The sequence below is a fragment of the Styela clava genome, chromosome 1 (genome assembly GCF_964204865.1).
Source record: "Styela clava chromosome 1, kaStyClav1.hap1.2, whole genome shotgun sequence".
Taxonomy (NCBI): domain Eukaryota; kingdom Metazoa; phylum Chordata; class Ascidiacea; order Stolidobranchia; family Styelidae; genus Styela; species Styela clava.
The window spans coordinates 29,208,866-29,225,209 of record NC_135250.1 but is presented as its reverse complement, the minus strand read 5'-3'; positions in this window follow the sequence as shown (position 1 = coordinate 29,225,209).

The following is a 16,344-nucleotide window of genomic DNA, read 5'->3' as shown; positions in this document are numbered from 1 at the left end:
CTAGATAAATTGATTGAAACTGATCAGGTCAAATTTATAATAAAGAAACGAGCTGCTATATATCTAAAATATATTTGATAGGCAATAAAAAAAAGCCGAAGCCAATTCTGGATAGTATCAATACATACAAAGAAAATGGTCACTGGATATATATCTGCTCTTACGTCATGAACAAATTGCGTGATTATTGAACGTGTTCAAGCCTGACCAGTGTTAGGTAAATCAATTGAAATATTGAAATGTTTCATAATGATAAGTTTTGAATACAAATCACTGGGCTTGGCCTTCGGATTTGCTGATTGTAACGCTTTGTTCACCTTTGTGATCATTTACTACGATATCATTTCTTCGCCTTAATCGGTTGATGAAACTGAGTTCGTTTTACTACGTATTTTAAAACTTAGAATTAATGAAAATAAATCAATGCAAGAAATTGCAAATAAATATCGAAGAAAAAACAAAATGGGGAAATGTGATGAGAACAAGAGAGAATGATTCTATCGGTAACGCTTCTTCGATCTCTTGACGCGATTTGTATTCAACATCTTAAAACCTTTTTCTTTCCAACAATCTGTCAAAATTTGAATTGCCATTTTATCTATGTCATATGACCAGAAGATTTACCCAACATATCCATTATAATATATCTTTGGAAAGGTCTTCTTGAATACTTTACGCTAGATGTCACATTAGGACCGTAAATTCAAATTTGTATTGATGAGGTCTCTCGAAACGCCGAAACATGAAAATCAAGTTAACGCCTTATAGTTTACACAGGCCACAGCAAAACATCACGCATGCGCTTAGTGGAGAGTGGGAGATTTTCGACCTGAAGAAACAAATAAGATTCATATAATATTAGAGAATTTTTTAATATTTGTGTTTTAGATATGCGATAAGACAACAAATTAATGTACAAAATTTAAACTTTGTTTCATAATGAAATAATTGGAGAAGTATTGTAGAAAATATATTTGAACTAATACGGCAACAAAATGTGAAAGGTGGAATTAGAAAATACTCGGCATTGGTTATGTTGAACCATATTGAAATTTAACTTTCTTCAACTATGTGCCTACAATTATTTGAATGAGAGCAAACTATCATATTTGGTAGCAAAGATATGAACCGACATTAGATAGTTAGACATTAAATAGTGTTTCTCCGACCCGAAATATGCATTTCAGAGCGAATGCTAAACTATTGATCGTGTACATAAATTTACTACTGAAATTGCTGCAAGCCATAGACATTGATTCTTGCCAAGAACGACTAGGCTAGCGTAGGTAGAAATATTATAATGCCCTAATGTTATATTTGAAAGTTGTTTCAAATCGTTTCATTTGGTATTTACTACAGTATTAGTTTCAAAATTTAATAATCCAAACCCACCATTTACTTCACGCTGTACTCGTTTGATACGCAAACCTCAAAAACTTCAAGAAAAGTGCCCATAGACTCACTGTGAACAGTGGAAAGCGCCAAATTAACCACCACCGCCACCGTTTTTGATGCAATTTCAATTTATTTGATAAATTTCATCAATTTGAAATATTATTTTACAGCTCCAAGAGTCTAAATGTGTATTACATGGATAGAATAAAATAAGATTGACGATATTGTGCAAGGCCCTAAACTGTTTCCCGAAAGTTTCAGAAGCAGATATACACCATTTCTTCACAGGAAGCTGAGACATTCAAATTCAAAATCATGATTTCAACAGATAATTACATTTTATTAAATTATTTTGTTTGAAGGACATGCAATGACTTGAACATAAAAAGAATCTGACAAGGATTTACAACTACAATTTGGTCCATATATATTAGTTCAAACATTTTACTATTGTTCTTGCTGGTAATTTCATTACTGATGTTGCTGCAAGCTATAGATATGGTTACATGCCAACTAGGAGCATCGGGAGGAACAGGAGGAATGAATGTGGGTAAGTAGAGTCAATGCCGAAGTAATGCAATTGAAATATATGTCAAATTCAGAATGATTGGAAATAATATGGGATAGGAAAAACTATATAAACGTATCAGCAACGCGACATAAGAAAGATATAAAGTATGAAACTGAAACCGGTCCAATTTTTATGAGTGGGTGGATAGTTATGTTGTTACCCGAGTTCAAATTTTTGTTGATCAGACAGTAGATTGAAGCCCACGTGAATGTTATTGATTGAATTGTTTATCATGTTTTGCCAAACCAAATGAAAACCCAAACCCATAAACTCTTTATTCAAATTATCTAACGTAGAAAAACTTTCCCACCCATTGCACAAGCATAAAATTTCTATCCAGTATGTATTTGTATGTGACTTTTCAAGTTACTTGTTGTAGGAAAACTTTTTCTCCGGTATGGGTATATATGAGATATTTCAAGTAACTCAATTTTTGTTCAACTTTCCCATATATTTTACTTTTCGAGTTACTTAATGTAGAACAACTTTTCCCACATATTGCACAAGCATGAGTTTTCTCTCATGTATGGATTTGTACTAATGTAGAATAACGTTACCCAGATATTCCACAAGCATAAGGTTTCTTTTTGATAGAAATTTGTATGCAATCTTTCGAGATACATAATGTAGAACAACTTTTCCCACATATTTCACCAGCATAAGGTTTCTCCTCAGTATATATTTGTATGTGACCTTCCAAGTGTCCCAATGTAGAAAAACTTTTTACACATATCCCACATTCATGAGGTTTCTCTCCGGGATGGATTTGTATGTTATTTTTTAATTTACTCCATGTAGAACAACTTTTCCCACATATCCCACAAATAAAAGGTTTCTCTTCAGTGTATATTTGTATGTGACCTTCCAAGTTCCCCAATGTAAAAAAACTTTTTACATATTTCCCACATTCATGAGGTTTCTCTCCTGTATGGATTTGTATGTGAATTTTCGAGTTACTCAATGTAGAACAACTTTTTCAACATGTTGCACAAACATAAGGATTCTCTCCGGAACTTTTACCATATACTGCAAAAGCCTAAGTTTTTTTCTCCGGTATGAATTTGCATGTAAACTTTCGAGTTACTTAATGTAGAACAAATATTTCCAAATATTGCGCATAGTTGAAGTTTCTCTTTGATATGGATTTGTATGTGACTTTTTGAGTTACTTAATGTAGAACAACTTTTTCAACATGTTGCTCAAACATAAGGATTCTCTCCGGAACTTTTACCATATACTGCAAAAGCCTAAGTTTTTTTCTCCGGTATGGATTTGCATGTGACCTTCGAAGTTACTTAATGTAGAACAACTTTTCCCTAATATTGCACAAGCATGAGGTTTCTCTCCGGTATGAATTTGTATGTGACTTTTCGAGTTACCCAAATGTGGTACAACTTTTTCCAAATATTGCACATACATAAAGTTTCTCTTCGATATGGATTCGTATGTGACTTTTCGATTTACAACTTTTCCCACATATCGCACAAGCACAAGGTTTCGCTCGTGTATGGATTTGTACGTTAATTTTTAAATTACTTAATGTAGAACAACTTTTCAAACATTTTACACAAGAATAGCTTCTCTCCGGAAGTTTTCCCAAATATTGCACAAGTATGAGGTTGTTCTTCGGTATGGATTTGTATAAGACTTTTTGAGTTACTTTATGTAGAACAACTTTTCCCACATATTGCACAAGCATAAAGTTTCTCTCATGTATGGATTTGTACTAATGTAGAACAACTTTTCCCAGATATTCCACAAGCATACGGTTTCTTTTCGATATAAATTTGTATGTGACCTTTCGAGTTACATAATGTAGAACAAATTTTCCCACCTATTCCACAAGCATAAGATTTCTTTGCATGTGACTTTTTGACTTACTTATTGTAGAACAAGTTTTCTCACATATTTCACAAACATAAGGTTTCTCTTTGGTATAAATTTGTATGTGACCTTTCGAGTTACTTAGTTAAAAAAATGTCATAGCATGTCGGCTTACGCGACCATATCCTTGGTAGGTCACGGGAAATCAAAAGAGCAATGCTCCCATATTTAGACACGAAATCCAAAAAAGTAGTATTAATTTATTTACAGTATTGGTACCATTGTCTACCTTGTCAAATATATTCTCCACTTCGATCAGGACGAGCAGATCAGGGGAGTTTTTTCAAGTTTTAATGCATCGGAATGATAAACACACCAACTTTGTTATGCTATGAAACTTGAAGAAAATTAAAAATGTATTTTGTTGAAGATGTCCAAAGAAACAAGTAAAGTAAATTAAGAATAATTCGCAGTGGTTATGTTCCACCATGCTAAAACTTAGTTTCTCTGTCGGTTACCTCATTATAAAAAGGCCAAATCAAAACATAGCTGTTATTTCACATTGTATACTTGTGTGAACATTACAGTGTTTCACAAAGGGGAAATGAAACGTTTCAATCATTCCAAGTTTAAACAATCGTTATTTCCTTCCATGAAATAAAGTATTTGTCCCGGTCAAATCTACTGAACGCCAGCGTTATTTTAAATTTTTTCACTTTTGATTTTATTATTTTCCTATCTATTGTTTAGTTCCATCGCTAATAAAAAGTAATTTAGTATAGCACAGATGCAAAATATGAAATTTGGTGCTAATACTCGATTCTTGTTCTTGCTGATTATTTCATTACTGATGTTGTTGCAAGTGTCACGGTAGAAGATGTATGATCCGATCCTGGCGTGCTCGCCATTACCACGGTAAAAGATGTTGATCTAATTCTGTGTATTGACTCAGGAGACTCAGATTCTGGATTTGTCTTCTCACGACTCGATGGTGGTCGGAGTCTCTTAGTAACCGGACCCGGATGAGGTATATCCAAATTAAGTGTCCTCGAAAAGAATATAGGTAAATATAAAAAACACAAACTAATATAAAACACACGGATAATAAAATCCGTGACACAAGCTTTAGATATTGTTGCATGGCAACATGGAGTAGTATAAGAAGCAAGTAGGCTTAATTTTGAATAAGATTGGAAAGAAAAACGATTGAAAGTTTTGAAAATATTTTAGTAATGCGACAGTTAGTCGGACAATGAATCCAAGCCTACCATCTTATTCATTAATCGTAACGGACAGTGTTGAAACACCGCATAAACTCATTACAATATTTGTATTTCAAATAGGAATCGAGGAACGATTGAGATAAAAAAATATTGGGATAAAGTTTTCAAAGAATAATAAGGTCAATGTAAATTTTAAATTATCTTTTTTGGTATATAACCAGTACTAAATGAACATTTATCTAAATTTATTTTCAGGCATTTTCTGCGGAATTCTGAATATACAAGGAATCCTACTATATCCAATGACATTCATATAATATAATAAATTAGGACTAACATATATCTACTTCAATGAAGCTTGAAAATAAAACTGGACTGTAATTTTGTATCAATATGAGATGTTCAATACTCTTGAGACATTCAACAGAATGGACATTTGTGAGAAATGTTCTTGTCTGATCAATGCTAGGTAGGCCTATAATACGTAAATATTAAAATGTTTTACAATGGGTTGAGGTTAGATTTGAATGCAGATCATTCGACTTGGGCGACAGATACATACACTTTGTCTACATTCGTGGTCATACAATATGTCATCATTGACGATTAGGTTATTTGTTAAAACTGAGTTTGTATGGGTACTTCTTCTACAGATTCTGCATATTAGTTGGAATAACAAACTTGGTATTGGAATTCCCATATGGAACATTTGAGAAAGAAATCGCAGAAAACCCAAATAAAAAAAAGATAAAAAGTTTTAGCTGTGAAACAAAAGTGAAAGACAGAGGAAAGTAATTGATGAAAAGGAGAGAATATGTGGTACTTAAGAAAAAGAGATTTTGGTCCCTGTAAGCAAGGCTTGATGTTATTACCCAACAACGATGTATTGGGAAAAAATCATCATAGAATAATGTGGTAACAATATTTCAAATACCTTATTCTTAGTGTATGTAACAGGTCGTTAACGCATCTTTAAATAAGTATCATTTTTGATTCATTATGGACAAATTAACTGAATTTACAAGACAAACTATAAGAATCTAACATTTTGAAAGATATATCTGATACAAACTACTCATACGAAACATGTAATGTATGGTTTTATGTGATAAGAATTATATCTTCCTGATTCGTTCGGTTCTGTTATTACTATATATTTATTGCTTCGCATTAAGTTATGAGGATGACTGGAAGCCAAAGTTCGAAGTTTATCATAAATATGATACGCTTGGTGATGTGAAATATATATTTGAGAGTTTTGAAACAACAACCCTTGTTTGAAGCGTAAACTCGGAAAATTGAACTCAAAAATTTAACAAACAATATTAGGAAAATACGCCCCGAGCTACGATGAATAAGGATTCGCTTATAAACGAAGAAAAAGTACGTAGGGCTTGTAATATCATTAAATAACACCGGCCAACACGCCCAAGCTATAATATAACATTACAATACTGAATATTAATTGTTAGACTTACAGTTGTGGGCTTGACTGTGTGTTTGCAGTTTCTCATGTCGTGTGAAAATAAAAGTCGAGAATAATTATAAGAATAAAATAAAATACCTATAGAATGAACTAAAACAAAAACTGTATTTTGTAAAACCCATCGTAGTCAATTTTTGTTTGTTTGTTAGGAGATATGAAAGAGTTATATGGAAGAGTGTGGTGGACACAGAATTTTCTGAAAATAAGTGTTGGGGTTCGTTTGAAGCTCAATGGTGGCGAATAAATTTTGATAAATCCTATTATGCAGGCACATCTAAAGCTACGAAGTATTATAAATAATTTAACTAAGGAAAAACAAAACGAAATGGACGCTAAACAAAAATAAAATTTAGAATTGAAATTTTGAACTTACACGCCTTGAGCTATGAAATATGATTACTATGTTGATTACACTAATTGTAGGTGCGATATACAATATGCTTAGCTGAACTTTATTCTATGAATGACATGTATAGCTTGTTTGGTAAAAAAATATATTTTGTAAAACGCACCGTGAAGTGCTTTTTTGGTTGGAGATTTAAAAGAGATCAAAAAGAGAACAAAAAAAGAGAACAAAAGTATTGATTTGTTTGAAGCCAAACGGTGTCGCTTATAATTCGAAAAGCTCTATTAATTAGGCGAACACGTCATAAGCTACGAAGTACTCTAAATTATTACGATGAAAACTAGAAATGATGTTGAGCCAAAAATAAAATTTAGAATTGAATACACGCCTCAAGCTATGAAGTATATTTATATTGTTATTAAGTACAACAATCGTACATAAAATGCATTATACAACTAGCTTAGTTAGACTTTATCCTATGGATGAAATATCTAGATTATTTGTTTGAACTCAATAACATAGAAAAAAAGCTGTAAAATATCGAGCAAAAATTGCGATGACAGGCCTTTCAAGATAAATTAGTTTTTAAAGTTGAGACCAAGAATGAGCATTCAAAATGCTATTTTTCAAAAAGATTCAATTAATTTATACTTTATTCAAAATTTTTGTAGTAGCATGATAACGCGACTGTGGGAAATGTTCTTCAAGCCTTATTGTTGATAAGAAAAATACGTGACTGTTTCAAAGCGGTTGTGCCTAGTTTTGTTTACAAATCACTTGAGACAGTAAACTTGCAGGTTCAAACACTTTTGTTGCCATTTTTGAGTTTTCACTGAGGCATCACCTTGGCGACGACTGGTAAAACTGAGTTTTTGTTGTTGTGTTACTTATTGTGATCCCGGTATCAATTTTAAAAACATGTAATGCTGAATTCGTTGCATTTCGGGATTACAACAGACAAAATTATTAAACTGCCATTCTGACAGAAATCTCCAACCTTGCTACTGAAAGCCTCTCGTCATGAAACATTTTTGCAACTTGTACTTGAAGTATTTTTGCACAACGCGGCGGTGGTGGGTTATTTGTTTGAGATCATTTAAACATCAAACACATTTTACGCGAATTAACAAATCTAATGATTTTTGTAATATTGTTTATCATAAATAGTTAGTTCAGTTCTATTGCATATTAACTTAGTATTTCGCAGACTCGGAATATGAATTTTAGTGCTCCTGTCGGACTATTGTTCTTGCAGATAATTTCATTACTGATGCTGTTGCAAGCTGGCAATATGGTTGAATGTCACGGAAGAGGAAGAGGAGGAGGAAGAGGAGGATGTAGAGGAAGAGGAGGAGGAAGAGGAAGAGGTGGAGGAAGAGGAGGAGGAGGAGGAAGTAAGTAGAGTTAATCTTGAAGTTATGCTATTGAAATCAATATCAAATTCAACTTGATTGTAAGTAGTATGTCATAGGAAAAGCTTTAAAAACGTTTCAATAACGCGACTTAAGAAAGATATGAAAGAAGAAATTGAAATCATTTCAAATTTGCGAATGAGTGGATGGTTATGTTGTTGCCTGAGTTTAAATACTTGTTGGCCATACAGTAAACTGAAGCCCTTTTGAAAATCATTGGTTGAATCTCACGTTTTGCCAACCCGAATGAAAACTTCCTATAAACTCTTGAGTCAATTTTGTTTTATTTTCAGGATAGTTCGTGGAACAGTTGAAGCAATTCCTCGAAGAATAAAAAAGTAATAATATATTTTAAACTTTTTATTTTTTGCCACCGAAATAAAATGCATATTTGCTCAATAAGTTTTGTATTTTATTACAGGTTTTCTGCACGAAGTTCAGAATATGCATGAAAATATATTGTGTATAACTTTATTTGAAATGTATCTGATGAGCAATAAATAAAAGCAGAATCAAAATAAATCGGCTTATGATTTGTATCAATAAGGGTAATTTCAATACATACACAGAAAACGGCAACTGAAATATCATCCAGTCTAGTGTCAATCAACAAGTTGCGCGTTTGTAGGGTGATTTCAAGCTTGACCACGTCTGAAACTAATGACATTGTTAAAATCTGCATTGGAAAAAATCAATTTGTCCCTGCGATTTATATACTCCTGTATCAATCAGAAAGTTTTGCGTTGTTGTGGAGTGCCAAGTGGCTTGTAAATCTTTAGATCTTATAATTTATTTAGTTCCATCGCAACTAGTAATTAATATATTGTCCTGTCGACTTGAAATATGAATCCTGAAAAACATGTCGATCTCTTGTTACTGTGGATAATTGCAGTTCCGATGTTGTGGCAAGTTGATGACATCGTGACATGTCGTGTTCAACGTTGAGGATTGAGTAGGTTAAATTGATCCAATGCTGCAACAAGAAAGCAAGATAGGATAGAAGAATGTTTAAATCCGTAAATTCAGCAACGTCACATGAGAATGAAATAAAGGATCAAGATAGAAATTATTTTCATTTTTTTATGGATAAATTATTGCCCTGGTTTAAATCCTTAGTCGCACACGGAATCCAATCCCACAAGACCATGTTTGAAGCATAAACTCGGAAAATTGAACTCAAGAATGTAACAAACAATATTAAGAAAATACGCCTCGAGCTACGATGAATAAGGATTCGCTAATAAACGAAGAAAATACACGTAGGGCTTATAATACCATTAAATACCCCCGGCCAACAAAAAATAAAAGTCGAGAATAATAATAGGAATAAAATAAAATACCTATAGAATGGACTAAAACAAAAACTGTATTTTGTAAAACCCATCGTAGTCAATTTTGTTTGTTAGGAGATATAAAAGAGCTGTCAGCCATAGTTTACAAAAATATTAAATGAATGTGAAATAATGTGTCGCTCGACCAGAAGCGCTGTCGCGGCGCGCGTTAAAAACCGCTCGCCGAGCGAAACTGGAGCGACGCCGCGCGCCGCCTCCAAGCGCGACGCTTTCAGTGTATACGTTATCATTTGCAACAATGGGAAGCGATCCCGGGCGTATGTTGCGTCGCGTCGCATCCTGTGTAAACGCCCCTTTAGGCGTATGCGTCATAACTACGAAGTATTAATAACTTTTTACGATGAAAACTAAAAATGAGATTGAGCTAAAAATAAAATTTAGAATTGAATACACGCTTCAAGCTATGAAATATGACAACAATCGTACATAAAATGCATTATACAACTAGCTCAGTTAGACTTTATCCTAAGAATGAAATATCTAGATTTTTGTTAAACTCAATAACATAGAAAAAACGCTGTAAAATGTTTGAAATGTAAATAAACGTTGAGGAAAAAATGTAATGTCAGGCCTTACAAGATTAATTGGATTTTAAGTATGAGCACGAAAATGAGCACAGCGATGTTGATGACGAAACGTTGTAATGCATGACTTATTGTATTTTATGATTACGATTAAAAAGAGGATTTTCACAGATTTTATTAGATTTTTACGAATTGCATCAGAAAAAGTCAAAACAGTCCAAAAACTACAACAAGCTGTATTCAACACTTGTGTTTATTAATTACCATTTGCCATTGATATCAGGAGAGAATAAATTTAGCGCCTTTTTGCATTGTAGTACAATATCGTCATATAAAAGTTCACATCCGAATCAGTTTCAAAAAAGAATTGAATTTTGATACTTGTTATTTGTTAAATTCCTACACATCTGGTGTTTCTTAAACTAGAAATATGCATTTTGGAGCAAATGCTGAAGTATTGATCATGTACGTAAATTTAAGACTGATGTTACTGCAACATATACCATGCTTTTGTGTCAAGAACGACGAGGCGGCCGGCCGTAATAGGTTTAAAATAATGCTTTTATTGTTATACTTGAAAATCGTTTAAAATCATTTTATTTGGTATTCAGTATTAGATTTGAGAAATCTTCACTATTGTTTCCAGAATTTTATTCGTTTTAGTTTCCAAAAATTAAAAATCCAAACCCACCATATGATTCATGCTGTACTCGTTTGAACGTTTGGAGATGAACGAAAATTAACAAAAATTGTCGGAGACTAATGAACTTATTACAGTTGATAAAACATGCATTGAAATAAATTGATTTATGATTTTTTCATTAATTTGAGCATTTTCAACATATAATAAAAAACAGTTTTTGATATTTGTTTACTCCTGCGTCACTCTAAACTTTGCATTGTTGAGTTTGTGTATGACCCTTTTTTAAGTCAAAAATTAAGGTAAAAAGGAACTATGACGTGTATGGCCACTTGATATATTATATTTGAAATATTCCTGCTTTGAAATAAATGAAGATTGACAACACAAAAAAACGACTTACTTGAGAAACTATTAGGCAGAATGGATTATGCTTAGTATGAAATATAAAATATAATTTTTTGATAAATTTATATATTGAATGAACCAAAGTTAGACGGGAAAAAGAAACAAAGAGACACGCAATATTCAAATTTCATAAAATATACATCGAGTGTTGGTTTTGTGCATGGAATTAAGCTGTCAATCTTGAAACATATTGCGACGAGAACTTTAAAACCATACAGGCAGGGAGGGGATTGTGCCAAGTTGATTCAAAATCAATATCTTGAGTCAAAAAAGTACAAATATCATTTTATTCTAGTTTTTGATTGCTACAACGTGTACTAGAACAACTTGCAACGTCCGCAGCAAATGAATGATCTTGTTTTTGCTGGTACTCGCGATACTGATATAGTTGAAAGCGACAGGGTGACATGCCATTTCAAAAAGATGATGGAAGAGAGCATTGCTGATCACATTTACCACACGGCGAAGGGTGACAAATCCTTTCATCTACAGTTTTAGATGTTTCATATGAAGGCAATTTGAAAATTTTTAAGAACAAATTGAAGAGTTTCTTTCACTCTATCATTTTAGAATTTGAGTAACAGTTTGAGGTGAATGAATATTGGGAAATGTCATCGAAGAACAATAGGATGAATGAATTCCAAATCTCTCATTAATGGTGGAACGGTGGGCATATTTCTCTGAATCAATTAATGTTCGTTTACCTTTTTTGGTTATGGACTCTAGAACACACATGGACACCAACTAAATCAAATATTATTCAAATATACTTTTTTTAGAGTTGGACTAAAATAAATGGACTTCTGATTTATAATTTAAGTGTGATATTGCATACACTTTATACAATCACTGAAATCACACTACACTCACTAATACTTGCGTCCTACAAAGCATTTTGCGTGCAAAAGTGACAATGCGTGAGTCACGTAAAATAAAGAAGAGTTTTACACTCTCGTGTTATTGAACCGAACATACCAAAAATTTTCACACCGCACCACTATGACCACAAATTAAAACCCTTATAAACCATAATAAATAGAAGTATTTAGAATTGACAACATAGAAATTAGTAACATAGAAATTACAAATAGGCTTTCTTTATTTAGAGGGGGACCCGCAAAATTATAATAATGGGAAAGAGATTACTTGAGGAAAAGGGCTAGAGATTACATGGGAGATAAAAGGAAGATTCAGTCGCCTAATGTCGGGCTGGTTATAAATTGAAGAGACAAATGAGAATTAACGTAAGAGAGAGAAGAGTTTTTTTATTGAGATTGCCCCAAAGAAACAGCTGATTAACGTTCAAAATTTAATTCAACTTAACTTTATTTAGCAATGAAAAGTGTACTTGCTCTTTTTTTAATATTACCTAAGTAAAATTTAAAGTAAGGCTGTGAATTCCACATTTCATGATTTTATCTATCATTTTTCCGTGTAAAGAAAGGAAATGAAACACATCAATCACTTTAAAATTAAACGCACATCATATTCTTCTGTAAGTTGTAGCATTTGAATTTAAAATCAATATCTCGAGTTCACCTGCAATAAATATTGTTTCATTGTATTTATTTGCTTGCTACGTTCAGACTGTTCTTCGAAAATGGATGTATTAAACTCAAAAAATGGGTTGTGAAAATTATCTGTTTTTGTGTCGCTCAGTAAAGTTTGAGTTGGTGAGAAATGTTTATGTGCGACCCTGTCTTGTCAAGTACCGTGAATTATTTCAATGATTTACATTCGATTAACGGTAACAAATCGCCATTCTTGGTCACAATCCATACCTACAGATTCGATCATTTGCAATGATCGCACCTTGGCATGATAGACCGCATTTTTATAGGCATTCGTTCTGAGCAAAGGGCTAGCGCACAAATATCAAATATTAGGCAGACCCACCGCTAAATGAAGTCATCAAATACCACCACGCCACCAATTTTTGTGTCATTCCAATTTATTTGGTAAATATCAATTTAAAAATTTATTTTACAGCTTCAAGAGTCTAAATATGTATTACACGAATAGAATAAAATAGGATCAATTATATTGTGCAAGAACCTGAATTGTTACCTAAAAGTTTCAGAAGCAGATATACACCATTTCGTCACAGGAAACAGAGGAATTTAAATTCAAAACCTTGATTTCAGCATATAATTACATTTTATTCAATTGTTTTGTTTGCAAGGACATGCAATGACTACCTAAGAAGAATCGGACACGGATTTACAACTACAATTTGGTCCATATATATTAGTTTAATCATTTTATCCTGATATCAATGTCCTAGTCAAATCTACTGAACGCCTTCACTATTTTAAATTCTTTCACCTTGGATTTCATTATATTCCCATCATTTGTTTAGTTTCATCACTAATAAAAATTAATTAGCATAGACGCGAAATATGAATTTTTGTTCTCATGCGAAACTATTGTTCTCGCTGTTAATTCCATTATTGATGCTATCGCAAGCTGTAGATATGGTTGCATGTCAAGGAGGATTCGGTGGGAGATTTGGTCGAGGTAAGTAGAGTTCTCAAAATGACATTCAGCATGATATTAAATAGGATGGGATAGAAAAGCGTTTGAAAGATTAAAAACGTAGAATGATATTAAGGATGAAACTGAAATCTAGGTTGTTTCTCGTGTTCAAATCATTGTTAGACAGACAATAAATTCAAACCTGCCATCTTATTCAATACTCATAACGTACAGTGTTAAAAACATCGCATAATTTCATCACAATTTTTGTACATTAAATAGGATTCAAGGAACGGTTGGAGATGAAAGAATATTGGGATAAAGTTTTCAGAAAATGATGAGGTAAATGTAAATTTTAATTAGCCTATTTTGGTGTATAACCGGAACTAATAAACATTTATTTTCAATTATTTTCAGGCATTTTCCGCGGAATTTGGAAAGATACAAGGAATCCTACTATATCCAATACTATTTATATAATATAGACTAGGTCTAACATATATCTATAAAGCGTGGAAATAAAACTGGATGATAATGATTAAATATATGATTTGTATCAATATGGGAAATTCAATACTCTTAGAGTAGTGGTTCCCAACCTTTTATATGTCGCGGAACACTATTGTGCACGTTAAAAATTTGCGGCACACCTATCACAAGACATGAACATTTTCCACTCATAAAGCCAATTTGCTATAAGATAATAATAAACAAAGAAGATCAGATAAGGGGAATTCTATTCGTGTAAATACTACATACCCCGTAACGCACCCTGCTGTTTCCGATTTACAAAAAATTGCGATAGTCGAGCACGAACAAATGGTTAATAGTTACCAATATTATAACTGTTTTTTTTTTAATAATGTACACGAAAGGGGCTTCAGAGCACCTAGGATTATTTTAAAATATGCGCGGCCACACGGGTAAGACGTGCGCGCTTCGGCTTTGCTCGCCCTTCGGCGTTCCACTTTACGCCCTTAATATTATTACAGGTATTCTCACTGTTGCGCAACTTAATTTTTTTTTGTTACAATTTGATACGTTTCCCCCATTACCCAAATCATTCAATAGTTTTATTGTAGGCACTTGCGAGAAAAATGAAAAAAGGCTAACTAAATTGTATTTCATGACAGTCATGTATGACAGTTAATTATTATCGATAAAAACACTAAATTGGTTTAAAGCGCTGGACGTATCTTTTCACGATATAAATTTCGTGCAAGACCCGAGCACATATTGATGACAATGATCATAGCATTTACTATTTTAAAATGATAAAAATTTTTTTTTTATTAAATAGAATAATTCGAATATGTTTAAGAAATTGTACGTCGAAGTTTGACTTTATATTCTTAGGAGAACTATGCGTTCATATGTTAAGTTTAAAGACAGCTCATAAGTAGTGAATTCGGGATTTTATTTTGATTTTTATCTTTTGCGCCGGGTTTGATATCCCTCCTACTCATCGTATGTTAATTACCTGTCCCAATTTTAGGCTAACAATATTACCATTTCTAACGCCGGGTGATTACATGACTACTCTGCCGGGCGCCACAACGCATAGACACACAAATAGAGAATTTCCCATGGCACCCCTGACAATATTTTACGGCACACTAGTCACGTTCTGTTTTTCTTTGGTAGATTTGTTCCAAGCGTGAATTACGCAAGCACGCGGATATAGGCAAGGATTACGCATAAGTTACAATAACCTTAATATTAACTGAATAAAACGGCATTATAATCATTTCAAATAGGTATGCTGTTAACACTATTATATATCATATATCTTCTATTTACCTAGTGAATTTAATCAAGCTATGGTAGTTCAAATTAGAATAAATTTTAAGCATTTCAAATTGATACAATCACAAAAACATACCTGGTATTGAACTTCCCATATAACAATTTGGTTAACAAAAAATTTAAGAGGCTCTAATGGATGTAAACATCCGATAAAGAAATCGTAAAAAACAAAATTCAAAAATAACAAAAAGGGTTTTAGCTATAAAACGAAATTACAAAAGGGAGAAAAAAAAATCGATTAAAAGGAGAGAATAAATTTTACTTAAAAGAAACAAGTGATTTTGTTCACTGTAAACAAGGCTTGATGTTATTACCCAATACCGATAAATTGAGGAAAAAATCATCAAGGATTATTGTTGTAACAATATTTCAGATTGTATGAAACAAGACAAAAACGCCGAATTAAATAGCATCAGCCAACACGTCCAAGCTGTAATATAACATTACATTACTGGATATTAATTGCTTTGCATACAGTTGTGGGCTTGACTGTGTGTTTTTCAGTTTCTCATGCCGTGTGAAAATAAAAGTCGAGAATAATAATAAGAATAAAATACCTATAGAATGGATTAAAACAAAAACTGTATTTCGTAAAACTCATCGTGGGCTATTTTTTGTTTGTTTGTTAGGAGATATCAAAGTTTTTCAGAAGAGTGTGGTGGATATCATTTTCTGAAAATAATAAGTGTTAAAGTTTGTTTAAAGCTAAATGGTGGCGCCTAAAATTTAATAAATCATATTATGCGGGCACGTCTCAAGCTACGAAGTATTATAATTTACTAAGGTGAAACAAAAACAAAATAAACGCTTACCCAAAAATAAAATTTAGAATTGAAATTTTGAACTAACACGCATCGAGCTATGAAATTAGATTACTTTGTT